The sequence below is a fragment of the Piliocolobus tephrosceles genome, chromosome 1 (genome assembly GCF_002776525.5).
Source record: "Piliocolobus tephrosceles isolate RC106 chromosome 1, ASM277652v3, whole genome shotgun sequence".
Lineage (NCBI taxonomy): Eukaryota > Metazoa > Chordata > Mammalia > Primates > Cercopithecidae > Piliocolobus > Piliocolobus tephrosceles.
Window position 1 is genome coordinate 195,000,244 of NC_045434.1, and position 17,716 is coordinate 195,017,959.

General features: G+C 57.4%; 1 protein-coding gene across 8 annotated transcripts in view; it reads left to right on the plus strand.

Moving 5' to 3' along the window:
- The first annotated feature begins 6,341 nt into the window (after positions 1 to 6,341).
- AHDC1 (AT-hook DNA binding motif containing 1) overlaps positions 6,342 to 17,716 on the plus strand; it is a 70,929-nt gene continuing 59,554 nt past the window's right edge. For 5 of the 8 annotated variants that reach the window (XR_002733178.2, XM_026457227.1, XM_023219508.2 and 2 more), the window contains exons 1-2: positions 6,399 to 6,802; positions 7,038 to 7,132. The gene's annotated coding sequence lies outside the window, so the exon portion shown is untranslated. Of the gene's footprint in view, positions 6,371 to 6,398; positions 6,803 to 7,034; positions 7,133 to 17,716 lie in introns of those variants that run through there. The other 3 variants (XM_023219506.2, XM_023219507.2, XM_023219505.2) reach the window with 3 other exon arrangements.

Genomic DNA, 17,716 nt, shown 5'->3' on the forward strand with positions numbered 1-17,716 from the left:
CTCTGAAATAGTAATCAAATGATCAATACATGTTAATTCTCTTTGTCACTACCATTTGCAAATTGTTGACTCTGTGCCAGGCATCCTGCTAAGTGCATGCATGCTGCCATTTTATCCTCGCAGATCCCTATGAGGAGGAGTTTGTTGTATCTTCATGTTGCTAATGAGGAAACTGAGGCATAGTGAAGTGAATCAGCAGGACAGAAGTGGCAGAGCAGGGGCTTACACCAAGTCTTTTGACTCCAAAATCAGTGCTCTCAGTCTCCATAGCCTTTTTCAGGGACCAGAATATTCTTGTCCGCCCTACAGGGCTCTGTCTGGTACCCGGATGCCTGTTTGGTTTCAACGAAAGCCCAGCAGGGCAGTGAACCACCCGGAGTTCACCAGGCCCCTCACTGGTCCTCAGTAGAGACCAGGGCCTCCTGAGCCTGGAATCCCTGTGTCTACTGGTGCCTTCCTTGTCTCTCCCTCTGAAACAGCTAGATGAATTCTCCCTTGCACCCCATTTTCTGTGCTGCCTTCTGTTCCCTTCAGATAGAGCACAATGCAATTGATTAGGCTTCTGCTTTCTCAATTTCAATCACATCCTCGCCCTGCCTCCCTGAGATTACAGGCGGGTCACCTTGATTGCGGTTTGCACCGTTCACAAAACTCTTCAGTCGTTTACAAAACCATCTCTCGCCTCATTCACTCCCCCACCTGGCTCTTCTCCTCCGTGATGCGTGGATTTTACTGGTTTAAGACTCAGAGGGCAATTTTATTTCCAAGTTCATGGTGGGGGAGGAGGACACCTAATTGACTAATGCTGGGTATTTCGCATGCATCGTCTAATTTGATCTTCACCACAAGGCAGCACAGATGTGTGATTATCCCCATTTTACAAAAGAGGAAACAAGACTCTGAGAGGCTACAACACTGGCTCAAGGTCATACAGGCGGATGGTAGAGCCAAGATTTGAACTCAAAGTCTCATGTGTTCCCCGGGTCATATTTCTTTATTTGAAGGAGCAGCCTGGGAAAGTGTCATGTGGACCCAGAGTCAGGACCAGGAAGGGCCTGGTGCACATAGGGCTCAGGGGTAGCTCCATACATGCTGAGGATTGTACTCGTAAAAGAACTAAGTCATTTATTAATTTCACACACATCTACTGATGTCTCCTGTAGGCTGGTCCTGTCTAGGAGGCAGAACAGTAAACAATGACAACACTTAGGGGCAAGGTCAGTCTGGGAGCCAAGTCTGGGGGATTTCTTGGAGTCTGTGAAATAAAAATCTGCTTGATGAAGCAGCCAGAGGGCGAGGTCATCTCCAGCAGAGGGAACAGCATGTGCAAAGGCCCAGAGGTATGGTAGAGTAAGGCCCATTCAGCCTAGGCAAGTGCCAATAATTAGGCATGGGAGGCCTGAGGGTGAAGATGAGGCATGGAAGAAGAGGGACGGAGAGTCAGAGGCAAGAAGTAGGAGGCGGAAGACCAAGGGGTATGGGCCCTGAGTTGTGGGGAAAAGAAAGAAGAAATCTGGGGGACCCAGGACTCATTGTGGGGAATGGAGTCTCATCTGGATCCCACTGCTCCAGGACTGAGCTGAGTGGATCCTCTCTCCACTCCAGTAGTTGTCTCCCAGGTACAGTATCGAAGACACACACACACACACACACACACACACACACACACACACACACACAGCCTGGATGGTCCTGCAGTGATGTTCACACTCTCTCTAGTGGTGACTCTGAGTACTACATCCAAAACTGCAAGAAACTTTCCCCTGGGATGGGAGAACCAGGTCTTTTCAGAAACTTCCCACCACAGGACAGGAGGTATGGCACAGTTCCTGCTCTCAAAGAGGTCACAGTTTAATGGTGATGGGTGCTAATGCGACAGATGCAGGCAGAAAATGACAATAAAGCTATGTGGGAGAACAGGGGAGAGTCCTAACTCAACTGGGCTGGGGGAAGTCTGGGAGGCTTCTCAGAGGAGGTGTTGATTCACAAGAAACAACAGTAAGAGTAAGAGTTTGCTTGGTAAAGAAAGAAGCAACAGAAGGGCATTCCAGACTGGACAGAATTAAGTGAGCTCAAAGGCAAGAAATGAGACTGCTTAGGGAGTTACAATTAAGTAGGTGTGCTAGGAGTGTGAAATTTCAGAGGGGTTGGTGGCTAAAGATGAAGATGGCAAAGGCAGGCATGGGTCTTGTCTGCCACGCACTCGAGCTGGGATCCTAAGCCTTGGGCAATGGGGAGCCACTGAAGGGTTTTGAGCAGGGTAGTAGCAAGGTCAGATTCAGTTTTTTTTTTTTTAGACGGAGTCTCACTCTGTTGCTCAGGCTGGAGTGCAGTGGTACCATCTCAGCTCACTGCAACCTCCGCCTCCCGGCTTCAAGTGATTCTCCTGACTCAGCCTCCCAAGTAGCTGGGACTACAGGCGGGAGCCACCACGTCCGGCTTATTTTTGTATTTTTAATAAAGACGGGGTTTCGCCATATTGGCCAGGGTTGTCTCAAACGCCTGACCTCAAGTGATCCGCCCGCCTTGGCCTCCCAAACTGCTGGGATCACAGGTGTGAGCCACCGTGCCCAGCCAGATTCATTTTTCAGAAGGAATCCTTTGGTGACAATGGGGAGGAAAGATGGGAGGGGAAGAGGCAGAAGTGGGACACCCCCTTGGACACAAAGAACCATACCAGGTCACCTTCATATAAGGATATGTAGCTTTGACCGCACCAAGGAACCAGACATAGCGATACAAGTTATGGCACCTACAGACATGTCAGTGGGATCCCAGGCTGAGTGCTCACAGACAAACAGCTCAGACACAGAAGTCGGGCCCGCAAGCGAAAGCAAACCGAGGACACACAGTTATCCCCCAGACACAGGCGCACAGCGGGAACTACACAACCCTGATGGCCACAGGAATTCACACACACTCAGCGTGGCTGTCAAGGGCCCGACCCTGCTCCCCCTCTGTCTCCCCCAGGTCCCTTACCACCTCCGGCAGGAACAAAGCTGACCTTTGCCCTCTGGCCTCTGGCCTCTCCTCCCACACCCCCTGCCCCAGAGGGAGGAGCTGTTTGAAGTCTGGGCTGCAGCTGGGGTTTCCTGTGGCCTAGAGGAATGTGGGAGGACTTGCACGGGGGAGGGGAAAGAGGCTGGCCCAGGAGGAGGGCTAACAGGGCCTGGGGGCCTTAGTCCCCACTGTACCACAATGAGGGAGGCTTCCTGCTTGCATTGTCTCTTGGGCTTCAGCTTTGAGTTGTTCCCATCCAAAGAAGGGGAAAACCAGGGCTATAATGGCTCCAGTCCAATAGGCCTCTTGTTCCTGGATCTGCAGCTCAATAGCTTAGGATAGGCCCGCAACCTCCCTAGGCCTCTGTCTCCCCTTCTTCATACTGGGCTGAACCACCCTCTAGCAGTCCACACCTCCCCTGAGGCAGCCCCAGGAGTAGGGCCAGCCCCAGAACTTCCATATTCAGGGAGGGCCATGCTAGTCCCTACCCTCTCCTGCCCTTTCCATGAGGCCCGGGGGCTTGGCTCCAGGCTGCTGGGACCTGTCAGTTATTGTCATTATTAGTGTGACTCATCATCTCTCTTACCATGCCCTTGCCAGTTTTCACAGTGCTTTTACATCTATGTGCTCAGTTAATCTTCTCAACAGCTCTGCTTCTATTTTACACACAGGAAAACTGAGACTCACACAGACTGAGGACACACAAGTAAAATCAAGATCAGGACCAGGCCTGTCTGGTTCCTACTCCACATGGCCTCTCAAACCCAAGGCTCCATAACTTTATCTCCAGACTCTCATCTTTATTTTCTAGGGTCTAGCTACACCACCTTCTGCTTACACTGAAACAAGAGCGGCTGGAGGGAGCTGAGCCCAGAGAGGGATGATTCAGGCGCTTCCAGAACCTGTGTCCTCTGCCTCAAGCCTCCTTTCCCTCCTGCTTGTGAACTGCTGAAGCAGAAATGGAGATTAGACACTAGGTGGCAGCAGCAGCCCACGGGAAGACAGCTTGAGTTTGGGGAGACCCCCCCCCCCAACTCAACACAATTTGGAGAGGTTCCACGAAAAAGACCAGCCCCCACATAACAGGGAGACTCTGCAATGCTTGGTTTCCAGTGATGATCAACACTTTAAGGGCTAACGGAATTCACCCTCACAGGGGAGGGGATGCTGAAGTAGCCTGGGGTGGGAGGGGCATGCTTGGGAAACCCTACCTAATTTCTATTTCCCTCTAACTCATAGAGCCATGGGCCCTACTAATCTTGTCCTCTGCATCTCATTACTTAACCTCCCCCTCCCACGCTTTTCCCAAACTCCCCTTCATCCCAGCCTACTGGGGCTCTCCACACCCCAGAAACCATCCTATATTATCCCACCCAACTCCCTCCTAAAACTTGATTCAAACTGAGTAGAGTCTTCATGTCCAGGGGCAGAATCTAATGGGTAATGGGGGAAGGGAGAGAAAGGAGGAGGAACCTGGGTCTCTTTCACCCTCCCCAAGGCCAAAGTCTGTCTGTCCTATAGGGGGCCAGCCAGGGCAAGGTGCCAAAGCCTCATCTATTTGCGATCACTTCAGGCCCAGGATTTGGAGCTGCAGAATTTCTAATGACTTTAGCCACACTTTTATGAGTATCTGACCTTATATTTCCCATTCAATGAATAAATCTTCAAACCCAAGGTCTAACTTGTCTGCAAGGAGAAGCTGCTCCAAGATGACGGTCTCTCCAGCCGGTCATGGCAGCCCCACGATGCCAAATCAATAGTGTCCCGTTTAGAGCCCTAGACCTCTCCTGTTACTGCTGCACACACCCTCTGCCAAGGGTCAATAGAGAGTGCTCCCCAGATCCCATCTTTTGTCCTCTGGGGGCACCGGACTGCCATAGAGAAGGAGCTTGGAAGGAGTGGAGGTGTGGGGAAGATAGTGACCAGGGAGCTGCAGTTGGCAAAATGTCACCAGCTGCCTTTGTCACACACTGGCCATCACCCTGCAAGGCCAAAGGAAGAGTCAGAAACAGGGAAGCCAGAGACAAAGGCACTGCTCTAGGAACTTCAGACCTGGAGCAAGATAGACAAGGCCAGCAGACACAGAGTGTGGAACGTCAGACACACAGATGAGGTGGTCCAATGAGGTGGGACTGCTGCAGGGCCAGTCAGGGCCGGCATTGGTAGACATCTAGGACATAGGACAGGACAGCCACTATGCATTATTCATCTCCGAGTCCCCTGCAAGCCCTGCATACCTCAGTTAACATTTGTTGAAGTGCCAAGAAAGGACACACAGACACGGGGAGAGAAGGTCAGTTACAGAAATGGAAGGACTCACAACTGCTTGCCATAGCCCAGGGGTTAAGCTTGTGGGGTTTGGAGTTAGTCAGACCCTGGTTCAAACCCAGCTGGGCTCAGCCACTTGCTAACCAGGAGAACCTGGGCCTCAGTGCCCCCATCTCTAAAATGGAAATAACAGCACGATTTTACCACAGCAGTTCAGCCATCTCTGGGGGCGGTAACAAGGCCCTTAAGCAGCGCACATTGCCATCTGTGGGCTAGGCTAGGCAGGGGGCCCAGGAGCCAGGGGCTGGAGAACAGATGTGACCTGAAGAGGAGGTAGGTGAAAGTGCTGAGCCCAGCCCCCGGCCGCGGCAGGAGGTCAGCACCGTTCAATCTGAATCCTGCTTCCTGACACAACGCAAATGCTCAGCAGAATTCGGAAAAGGGTGTGTGTGTTCTATCTGTGGATTATCCAAGACTTCTGAGCCCTCGCCGCCCTTGGACATGTAGGAAAACTGGGTTGCAAGGGCGAAACCCTGAGCTCGGAGTTTGAGAGGAGGGGTCACCGAGTGAGGAGGCAGCGCGGGCTGGGTCTCCCCCGCTGCCCCGCCCCAGCAGGCCTCCCGCCATAAATACTTGCGCTTTACTCAATAAGAAACCTTTTCAGAAAAGGATAACGTCCCCAGATTGAGAGAGCCGGTCCTCTCCTCCGTCCTCTCCTCCTCCCATTTAACTGGGACGCCCCAGAAAGTCGCAGCCCCTTTGGCTAATCCCCTGGTTCCCTATTCCACTCCCATTCCACTCTCAGACCCCGCCCCTTCACTCCCACTCGCAACCTCCGCTCGATCCAGAGCCCCCCGGTGGAGACAAGGAACACGGGGACCATTCGTAACTCTTGGGGAGGATCTGCGCCCGTTGGTAAACGAGGACGCGCCCCAGCCAGACGCGCCCCAGGCGCGGGGTCCCCGGGGCTCCCGGCCGCGCCGTCGGAGCAGCCGGCGCGGCCCCGCCCTCCCCGCGCGCGGAGCGGCCGGGGCGGGGACTACAAGTCCCGGCGTGCCGCGCGCGCGCTCCCCCCTAGGGTTCCGGATGGTGAGCGGCGAAGGTAAGGCGAGCTCGCAGAGGCATCGGCGGCGGCGGCGGAGACGGAGAGAGGCAGGCAGGCAGGGCGAGGGCGAGAGACGGAGGGAGGGAGCGAGCGAGGCGGACCAGACAGACAGACAGGCGGGCGGGCGGGCAGAGCGAGCCACCCGCCAGGCTGCGCTCAGCCCCGCTCGCAGCGGAGAGAGCAGAAGGCAGGAGGAGGGAGGGGAGGAGGAGGAGGGAGGGAGAGAGGGAATCCAGCTACCACCACCCAAAGCCAGCGTCTGCTTTCTGTCCTCATTTCCTTTTCCCACCCAGCTTGGAGAGCAGAGAAAGGCAGAGAGAGCGAGAAATAGAGACAGTCTGAGAGACAGACAGACAGCCAGAGAGAGCGGGAGGGAGGAGGGCGGAGGAGGAGGAGCAGGAGGACTACGCGGGGCGCGTTCCCTCCCAGGTTTGCAATTGGGGGGGTGGGGGCGGGGGTGTCCAGGGCTGGGAGAGTGTGTGCGCGGCGGGAGGGCGAGGGGAGCGCAGAGAGAGCGAAGGAGTGATCGAGGTGGGGGGGCGCCGCGGGAGCGGGGGGCCGTGTCCAGCGGAGTTAGCGGCGGAGAATGTGAGCCGAGGCGCGAGCCATGCTGTCAGCGACGGCGGGCGGCTCAGGGCTCCTCCACGACTCCTCTCCTCAGCAGCCGGGCGCCCGCGTCGCTGCCACCGCCGGAAGACAGACGCCCCCTAAAACCCCTCGCCTGGCTCGGACCCACGGAGCCGGCAGCCCAGCACTCCGGTGAGTGGCGCCTCCTCCCCAGCCCCAGATCCCCGCTGGGGACCGGCCGGCCGGGCTCTTTTGTGCAGCGCACGGTGGGGGGGGGCCCGCGTCCCCCGGTCCGGTCCGCTGGACCCGGTGGCTGCGGTGCCCGCGGTGCGATCGGTCTTTGTTTCCACCGGGGCCCGCGGCTCGGCTGGGCTCGGCTCGAAGCCTGGCAGGCAGCGCCGGGAAGGGGGAGGGGGAGGTGGACGGGGAGGGGGGGCGGGGAGGGGGGGTTCTCGGGTTTCCTGGCCGCCCCGCGGCTCCCCCGGCTCGGGGGCGAGGTGCGCGCCCAGCGCTGCCGCGCGCCCCCTCCTCCTTCCCCCTCCCTCCGCCTTTGGATTTAAAACTGCAATTTGCTCTCCAGCTTGCTGAGAATGTGGGGGGGGGGGAATGAAGGGGGGACCGTGGGAGCGGAGAACAAGGCTGGATTTTAGGATCGGCGCTGGGAAAAGGGGAGACTGCGGAGGGAGGAGCCCCTCCCCTCCAACCCCCAAATCCCTAGGATCCACTGGCTCTCGGGGAGTTGAGGGGCGGGGACCTAATGACCCGGAGCGGGTGTGGGGCGGAGGAGGGATTTGGGGGCGGCTAGGGCTGAAGGGGTTGGGCCGCGTGCCCGGTTACCTGGCGAACAAAGTCGGCTCACTTTTGCATAAATAAATAAATAATCGCCTATCAATGCGTTTCCTCTGGGGCTCTGATTGAATCGGCCCCCTCTTCCCCAGGGGGTGGGGTGCTGAGTGACAGCTGTCAGCCCCCTAGGCAGGGAGCTGGGGTGAATTGCTGAATCTCTGCTTGCTGGTTGAGGGCGCCTTCCCCTGCTGGGTCTGGGTCCCCGGGCAGAGCCAGAGGGGCAGGGGGCTGGCTCTGAGTCTAGGAAATAACCTTGTTTCCTGTTCTACAGGAAAAGGGACAGCAACCCAGAGTTTGGGGGCTGGGGATGAGGACTGATGGGAGCTTGGGGGGGTTCCCCAGCAGCCTGACCCCCCAGCCTCCTGCCAGGCGAAGGGGCCAGCTGAGGGAGGAAGGATGTGGGCCTTGCTGGCCGGAGGCGGGAGCTGGGGCTGTCCCTGAGGCGGGCAGCGGGCACCGAGCGGGAGGAGGGAGAGAGAGAAGCGGGGGCGGGAATTCTCTACCGCAGACCCTGGGGGCCAGGGCCAGATGTGGAGGGGTGGGGAGTCTCCCCTCCCTCCCAGCTTGGGGGCCCTGGGGCTGGGCTGGGAGGGGCTGAGCCTGGTGCCCTCGGTTCTGCACCAGTGCCTGACTGGCAGGGCCAGCTGAATTTGGGCCCAGGCGTCACCCTGGGAGGCAGGGCCGGACTGCACCAGCCTGGTCCCTGAGCACAAGGAGGGACCCTTGGGGGGCCTGTGCCTGTCTGGCTGGGCAGGCGTTTCCCGCCGGACCAGTTGGTGTCAGGCGGGACTTGGCCCCAGCTCCCTGGGCAGAGCTCAGGGTGTGAGGACAAGCTTTGCCTCCGGGTCAGGGTGGCCACATTTTGTCCGCTGCTGCTGTCGCCGCCGGCTGGGCGGGGGCATGTGCCCGGGCCTGGGCAGAGTCCTGCCAGGGGCATTTGGGGTGTTTCTATTGTTGGCTTGTTCCTGTTCCGTGTGGCCCGGTGTGTGTGACTGTGTGAGCTGGGACTGTAAGTGAAAGATTACCAGTCTGTCTGTCCCCCAGCCTGGCGTAGGGGGGGTGCAGGCAGGCTGGGTTGTGGGGGGACCCCCCAGGTGGCATGTGCATGCTGCTTGCCATCTCCCTCCTTTGAGCAGATGTATATTTATTTTTATAGTAATGGAAAATCAAACTGGATAGTAAGTTGAATTCATTTTTTTCTCCTGCTGTGTCAATAGTTGGAGTAATCCCCAGAGACTGGTGAACTTCTGGCCCCAGAGCTCCCACTCTTCAGGGGTTGCAAAGACCAGTGAGGGCATGAGCTTTGGGGGACCAGTGGCCACCAGCCCAAACCAGTGACTTGTCCTTCTTCATCCGGCTTTGGGGCAGATGCCCAGGTGGGCAGGCATTGCCCCCTCCCCAGGAATCCCCCACAGCCCAAGGTGTAGCCTGGCCTTTCTAGTCTGGTCAGTGCCTGACTGTGCCCAAGCCCTCAGGGACATTCCCCTGGTGGGCTGTCTCCTCCATCTGGGCTCCCGGCCCACGTGCTGATATTTATTTTCTGTAGTAAAATCCATTTTTAATGCCGTTACTTTTGAAATAATATAGAGAGAAACAAATGTGATGTGTTTAAGTTGCCCTCTGTGAGTTTTTAATGTGATCTATGGCTGAGGTAGTGATGGAAGGAGCTGTTGGGCTTGGAGAAATTTGGTGTCATAAAGAAAAAGAGCTAGCTGTTTATTATTGTTGCTGGGCTGGGGGGTCTGGAACAGGGTCATGGGGGCAGTGAGCCCCTACCACCCTCAGGTGCTGTGAATGGACAGCATAGCTTCTCAGTTTCAATGCATGAGGATTCTGGGGTTATTTTGCATTGCTCCCCAGCCCTTGATGGGGCCTTTGGGGAAGGGGTTTGGGAGCTGGGGGGCTTTGTTAACCCCCACTGCATGTAGTTAGATCTGGGCTGGGAGGCTTCTGGAAGCCCCTGCTGAGCTAAGTGGAGGTGTACAGTAGGGAAGTTGGACTTGGACTCAGAAGATTAAAAGATGGGGTCTCCACCTGATTGCTATGGTTGCGCTGGAGGCTTGAGGGGCAGACTGCCCCTGGCAGAAGACATTTGGGTAGGGCGAGCTGTTCTGGACTGACAGAGCCCCAGAGGGACATTGTTGTTCTCCAATCAGCCTGGAGCACTGACTTTGAACCACTCCCTCCTCTATGCTTCTGTTCCCCATTGGACGGGGGCTTCCTCCAGGCAAACCTGATCTCCCTCATTTCCCCCTTCCCCTCTCTGTCCCACCCCCAGGTCAACTTCAATTTTTTTTTTTTTTTTTTTTTTGGTTTGTAGAACACAGAGCTCTGTGTCTCATGCCAGCCACCCAAGACCAGGGGGTGCCATGCCTGCGTACCAGATGCCCAGGCCCTTCTGGTCTGGCTTGGTGAGGTCAAGCAGACTCACTATTATGGGATGGAGCCCAGCTCTCTCTCTGGGTCCCCTGGGTCTTTTGGGACAGAGTGGGGAGGTGGAAGCCAGGACGGGGTGGAGCTGGGGACTATGGGAGGAAGCAAGGGTAACATTGTTGCTAATGCCAGCAGATGGGCCCCCCCACAGGGAGGGGGTGGGGGCATGGGGAGGAGAGACCCACAGCCACATGCATGGTGAAGAGAGAGAAAGATGGAGACCAAAGCCAGTGATGAGAGTGAAAGAGAAAACAGGCAAGAAGAGCTGAGATTACAGCCCCTGGAGGTGGGGGCCAGGGACCAAGAAGGCCTGGGAATATACCACTCCCCACCCTGGAGCCAGAGAAGAGGCAGCACTGAGGGCCTCTCACTCAGGATCAGATTCTGGGGTTGTTTTTGGAGGAGAGACAAGCAGATGTTTGGAAAGAGGGAGGGGGACAGGTGGGGGTCGGGGAGAGAGAGAGACTCTCACAGGAGGAGAGAAATGGGGAGACAGAGGGATTCCAGGGTTTTCAACAAATGCTTCTAGTCCCAGGGTAGCATCTCCCCTCTGCCCTCCCCAAATGCCTGGAACACAGCTGAGCTTTTATTGGGACCTGGGGGGGCGTGGCCTGTGGCAGGTACTGCACACTACAGGTTGTCAGGTGCTCTGTGCCGGAAGACACCCAGGTTATAAAAGTGGGAAACATTAGGGTCCCAGAGTTGCCAGGAGCATCATCCAGTTGGACGCCCCCCACTTGTTTGACAAGAGAAAGCCAAGTCTAGGGAGAGGAGCCACTTGCCCAGCGTGGGGGTCACAGATACCTTTGGCAAGGCCAGGCTGGGATCTGGGCTGTTTGCACTCCACCTCACTGTAGTTAGGGAATTAGAACAGCTGCAGGGGGCCTCCTGGGAGTGGAGGGGGCTGGAGCCTGGGGAGAGAAGCAGGCGGGCACCCTTGTGGCCAGAGCCCCCCCAGGGGAGGGGGAGGCGCCGCTGCTGCCGGGAGAGAGAGGGAGGGAGGGGAGAGAGGAGGGGAAACAGTGAGTCAGGCTTCCAAGAGCTGAGGATGAGAGAGCCAGAGCTGGGAGGGAGAGGGCAGGGAGGGCTGCTCAGAACGGGGGAGAGGGAGGGGGCCCAACCAGGGGCTAGGAGAGCTTGAGAGGGAGGGAGCCAGCCCCTGGCCCAGTGGAAGGGTTGTGTGGAGGGTGCAGCCAATACGGACTTTGCCCGTGGTAGGTCAGGAAGGAGCCTGATTCTGCCCCCGCAGCATCTCTTTCTTCTTTCCTCATTTATGATCCTATCCCCGGGTCTCAGGAGGGATGACTGTGTCCTCCCATCCCTTCCTCTTGGGCCTCAGTTTCCCCATCCATTGTGGGGTTTGGACTGTGAGCTATTGGAGAGGAGTGGGGGACAGGGATAGAGTAGCCAGGAAGAATGTTGAGGGATGCTGTCTGAAGCTGCTGGCTTTGTGACGGGGGCGCTGTCACCGGTGCAAGGTAGGGTGCTGGTCTCTGCATTCATGTCATGACGGTGGGTACTGGTGTTGGGGGCGTGGGCAGGCAGTGCGTACTGGGATGCACTGTATATATGTGTGTGTGAGGTGCTAGACTCAGGATGGCCAGTGCCTAGACAGGGCCAGGGTCACTACATGGCCACAACCAGCCTCCACCGTTGTGGGGTTGACATTGGTTTGATTCCCCCATGTCCCTATGGGTTGATGGAGTTGGGAATGGCCCCAGTGCAGTTGGCAAGAACAACCCCTCGTGCCTGGAACTGGGACCAGAGCAGGAGGGGTCCCCAGGGACTGCCTGGAAACGAGTAGGGAAGGAGCCCCCCTCCAGCCCAGCTGACAGGAAGCCCTGGCTCCCAGCCCCTCCTTCCCCCAAGGCCTGGCCTCTCCTGGCCCCTCCCTCCTGGATCCCAGCATCTCTTCCATTGGCCAGGGGATGAGGAAGGTGGGCATCGAGGATCCCTCTCCTGCAGGGCCTGGCTCCTGGGGCAATGGTGAAGTGAGAGTGAAGTGAGGCCCTGCCTCCTTCCAGCCCCCTCCACCACACATACAAACTCAAATGCAATGAGGCCCTGTTTTCTCTCCTCTTCTGCTCTGGGGTCCTTGGCCTGGGAGCCCAAGGGAGGGGCCGTTTCTGCAGCTGGCTGGCCCCGAACTCCCAATTCAGCCCAGCTGCTACTGAAGCTTCCAGAAGCTGCAGCTCTGCACCCCCTCCCCACCCCCTGAGCCAGGAGAGGCCTTGCTGACCTGGGGGAGGGTGCCTTGGGGAGCGAGTGGGCACCCTTGGAAGGACTAACACAGACAGCCAGACAGATGGGTGGTGGAACAGATGGACAGAGACACCCACACACAGACAGACGGAGAGAGACGGACAGATGGACTGGGACAGGGAGAGACGGACAGACAGAGGTGCTGGCAGAGAGAGGAGGAGGCAGAAAAATGGAAGACAGAGACTTAGAGACAAGAACGGAGACAGGGTGACTGAGATTGAGAAGGAGAGAGATGGGGAGGCTGAGAGACAGGAAGAGATAAAGAAAGGGGGAAACCCAGACAGACAGAGAGAGAGAGGGAGGGAAAGGGAGGGAGGAGAGACTGGAGGCTACAAACCACAAACAGGGATTTGATGAGAATCTGGAAGGTGTTTTCTCCCTCTTCCCTCCCCAAACCCCCAGGCCAGCCAAGTCTCCATTCCTTCCACCCCCGGCTCAGCTTCCAGCTGCTAAAGAGGTCAGGGAGAAAGAGCAAGAGAGAGAAGCCGCCCAGAGCCCCTTGCTCCCTGCTCCTCTTTTCGTAGGGGAGGGGTTGCTGAGAGGCCTGCAGCCTGACCCCTCCACCAGCTGCAGATGTGCACCTCTCCTGTCTTGGGAAACACCCCCTCACACTCACCTGGGGGATGGCCCTTGTATAAACGCAGCCCCCATGGCCACACCTGTCTACACAGGCCCTGCGTCTCTCTCTGTGTCTCTCACACACACACACACACACACACACTCACACACACACATTTGTGACATGTAAATCTCTACCCGCACACTCGTTCTACGTCTCACGAACATAACTGCTGAACACGCACCTGTGCTTTCTTCCCCATACGGTGTTGACTCACAGGCCCTGTCATGGGTCTCAGGACATGTTATCACACCCTCATACATACAGTGGCAGTCACACCAGAGCACAGAGAACCTGCCCCTGCCACCCGCCCCCTCCCCCACCATACTCTGACCCAGCTGGCAGGGTGGGGAGGCAGAAGGTCCTCTCAGTTGGTGAGAGCCCTTCTGGGAAGCTTCAGGGCCTGGCCTGGACACCGAGAAATGCCCAGTGGGTTGGGTAGTGGGGAGCCGTCTCAAAGGTGGTGAGGCATGTGTGTATAAACATGTGCTTGCATGTGCAGGCAGAAGGGATGGCGAGTGTCATCATGGAGTGTGAGAGAGACTGGGTGCATGGGAGATAAGATATGGCTGTGACAGGGAGCTCCAAGGTGTGTGGAGTGTGTGGGTGTATGTGTGAGAGTGACTTGTCAGGTATGTATGTGTGCATGCACATTTATGTGATAGGTGTGTGTAAGATGGGTGTGTGTAACTGTGGGTTTTGCAGGGTGCGGTATGTGTGATGGGGGTACATAGATGAAGGTTTAAGGGCATGGGGCAAACTGCACTGTGAGGGTGCAGTGGCAGGCATGCATGTGGGAAGGTGTATGAGTGCGTGTGAGTGTAGGGACTGTGCAGATATGAGGGTGTAGTTCAGGTGTGAGGCTGGGAGCCTGTTGCCTAGATTGGAGTGGTGTTTGCCAAGGCCTGAGTGCTACCTGAACAGGAACATCCAGCACAAGCATGTGGGAAGGGGCCCCTGGCCTGGAAGTTGGGCACTGACCCACACAGATGCACAAGGACAGACATACCCGCCCCTGTCCTCCCTCTTCCTCTCTCCTGGCGTCAGTGGTTTTTAAAGGAGCCTCCGTGAGGACTGTTTGCTGTGCAGTTCCCCCACCCCCAGCCTGTGTCTCTTCAAACACAGTGATGCCCTCCAGGCAGCTTTGTGGAGGCTCCTGCCTCGACCATCTGAAGGCAGATGGGTGGGCTCAGATCTGCTGCTGCCCCCCAGGGAGCGAGGAGGCAGCTCTGCTCCTTGGGCCTGGGCACAGGCTGAGACAGATGGACTGCCTGCCTCAACACCCCCGCACAGGCACCCCATACCATAGGGGTTCGAGCGGGTAGCCCCCAGTTAGGCCCCGGAGTGAAGGCCAGGACGCTGCCCTTCATTCTCCCAGAGGGGCATCCCCCCTAACACACACACACACCCTGCAGCTCCATCACCTCTCTGGGGCACAGGGACTCAATTACAGCTCCCAACACCTTCTAAATAGACGACTGCCCCGTATACACACTCACAGCTCTAACACCTCTAAAACACAACTGATCCACCTACAACACCCAGCCCACACACTTCCACACACACTCTACATACAGACACCCCCGACATCCAGCTACCTCACATGCACACACCCCCAAACACACAACCACCACATGATTACCCACACACCTGCAACACCTCCCCAACACCAGGAACCCGGTTACAGCCCTCATACCTGCCCACGCATGGACCATAGCCCGTGACACATCTCTGATATCAGAGACCCATTCTTCCCTTCCCACGTACAGAGGGACCTCAGGTCTCTAACACCTCCCCAGACCCTTGCAGGTACCCAGTTAAAATCCCAATAACCTTTCCAGAGACACTCCCCAGCTCCTCCCCAAAACCACAGTGCATCCTCCACCCACCACAACACCTTTCCAGGCACATGTTCACAGCCCTAGTACTTAAAACCCAGATTTTTGTGATCCCCCCAATACATCCCTAAACACCCCAACACACACACACACACACACACACAGAGCTACCGCACCCTCAGCATATCAACCGTCTATCCAACCCCAACACTTTGCCAGATACACCCAGGACCCAGCTACAGCCCTGCTACCTTCCCGCTGACTCACACCCTCAAAGCCCTGACACCTCCCCAGACACACACACTCTGCCCACAGCCCCCACCATTTCTCCCAACTATAGCTCAGCACTTCCCCAAACACCGATATCGTCTCCTATACCTTTCCAAACATACAACCTCCCCCTACAACACACATACACTCACTGCTTCAAACACCCACTCAAACAAGAACACCCTCTGTAGCCACAACATTTGCCTCAAACACACAGAGACATGGCTTCAGTTATAGTATATCTCTAACAGATCAGGCCCTGAATCTTCTAATACCTCCCGAAGCTTGCACGTGCACATGCGCACACTGCCCCCTGGATCCCAGCACCTCCTTGACAGGCAGTCCTAAAGGCCCGGCCCCACCACTCCCCAGACGGTCTCAGCTCCAGTACTTTCCTCAGCCACCTAAGGGCCCAGGGACACCCCTACACCTCTCCAAACACACCGATACCACACCTATACACAAAGACATACAGCCTCAGCGAGTCACAACCCTGCACCCATTCTGTGCTCTGCCTGCACCCCACAGCACCCTGTCACATACCCCGCCTAATTCTTCTGCAACCCTCACTCCCACCATTGGCACATTCCAGCACACCCTCTCCCCCACCTTGTTCCCCTAGACAGCCTCAGCCTGTCACACACATTGCTCACTCTTGTGTGTTTCTCTCTCTCTTCTCTCTCTCTCTCTCTGCTGCCCAGGCCTCCCCCTCTTCCCAGAGCCTCCTCTGCCTGGGGAGGCATCTCCACCCCTTCACCGCCCCAGGCTCTTCATTCCTGGACAGTGAGGCTGGACATCTGGTTCAAAGCTGCCCCACCCAAGACCCTGTGCTCTGGGCACCCTGGCCTGGGCTTGAAGGTTTGGGGCCCCTTTGGGGTGGGGGCAGAGCCCGTTGGCACCTGGTCACCCTGGTCTTTCAGCCAGGAAACTCTCAGTACCCAGCCCTGCCCTGGCTCTGGCATGTATGTGGGAGAGGGGGGCAGGGGGAGTTGCCCCCAGCCTACACTTTTTCAAGTGCTTGCCAAATCACTGCCCCCTCCCCCAACCCCTTGGCTCACCTGAGAGGGACATGGGGCCTGGGGCTTCAGGGAGAGGGATGGGGAAGGTGCTGGATTGACACTACCCCCCACCACCAAATCCAGGCTGCGGGGCTTGGTCTCCCTGGGAGTCAGTTCCGACAGTGAAGGTTACTTTACTAGATGCATGATTTTAAACGGAATCTCCACCATCTGTTCCACCCCCTAATTACAGATGCACAGAATCCGCCTCAGAGGGCAGCATGAGGGGAGTGATTTAGAGGCTGAGCTGCTTCTGCCTGCATTAGGACTGGGGAGATGGGGGGCTCTGGGTATTGCTCACAGCCCCCAAATCCCTTCTCTTTCCTAGGGGTCCCTCGTGCCTCCTCTCTTGCTGAGGGAAGGCTCACAGAAGGGCTCCAGTGACCCCCAAGACCCAAAAGAGGAAGCAATGGCAGTGCTGTGGGAAGGGTCCCCAAGACATCGCCTGTGTCCCAGTCCAGCCAGTCCTGGGATGCAGGCTCCATTAGGGCCTTAAAAAATTCAGTGAATCGATCTCCTGCCTGCCTCTTGTGCCCTGGGGAGCCGCAGGCCCTGGCTTAGTCCAGCTGTCTGCCCACCCTGGGGGGTAGCAGGGATTGGTGAGATAGGGAGGGGTTCGGAGCAGAGGTGGGGCAGCCAGGTTCTGGCAGCAAAGCCCACGGGCAGGCATGCCAAGATCCACCGGGGGTGTTTGCACATATGTGCCCATCCGCCCTGGCGCAGCTGGCGTGCCTGACCCCAGCTGGAGCCATAGCTGTGGGACTGGGGCAGCACCAAGGGCCAGAGGGAATGGGCCGGGGCCTGGGCCTTAGAGGGTTCTGAGGGACACAGGGCTACACCCTGAGAATGGGTCCATCTTTGCCCATGGACACCAGGGACCTGGGTCCCAGCCTGCCTGGGGGCAGTGGTGGCGGCAGCAGTGGGCACACTGCGGTAGACTCTGGAGCATTCACTGCAGGGAGAGAGGGAGAGAGGTTGGGCTGGAGGAATTTTAAAGATTGCTGCAGGCAGGAGGGTCTCTGGAACCCTGTGGAGCGGGCAGTCATGCAGAAGTAATCCTATCGCTGCCTGCCTGGAGGAGTGAAGGGGGAGGGGAGGGACGGAGCTGCTCCCCCTTCCCCACCTCAGCCCCTGCCCCAGCCAGCCCTGGAGGGAGCCCGGGACCCTAGGGGCCTTCCCGGAGGAGGCACCGTGTCTTCTCCATTCCACCGAGGCCTGTGCCCCCTGGAGGGGCAGCACCGCAGCTGTTGCTCAGTTCCTTGCTCAGGGTTTTATAAATAATGCAGCTCGGAGGTGGGGCCAACTCTGCCCCTGGTCACCTTGGGTCACCCAGTATGGCACCTCCAGCTGGCAGTTCTTTGGCAGAGCCCCTCTCCTGTCCAGCCTGTGCCTCCTCATCTGCTGTGTGAGCTTGGGCCAGGGGCCCAGCCTCTCTGAGCTGGGCCCGAGG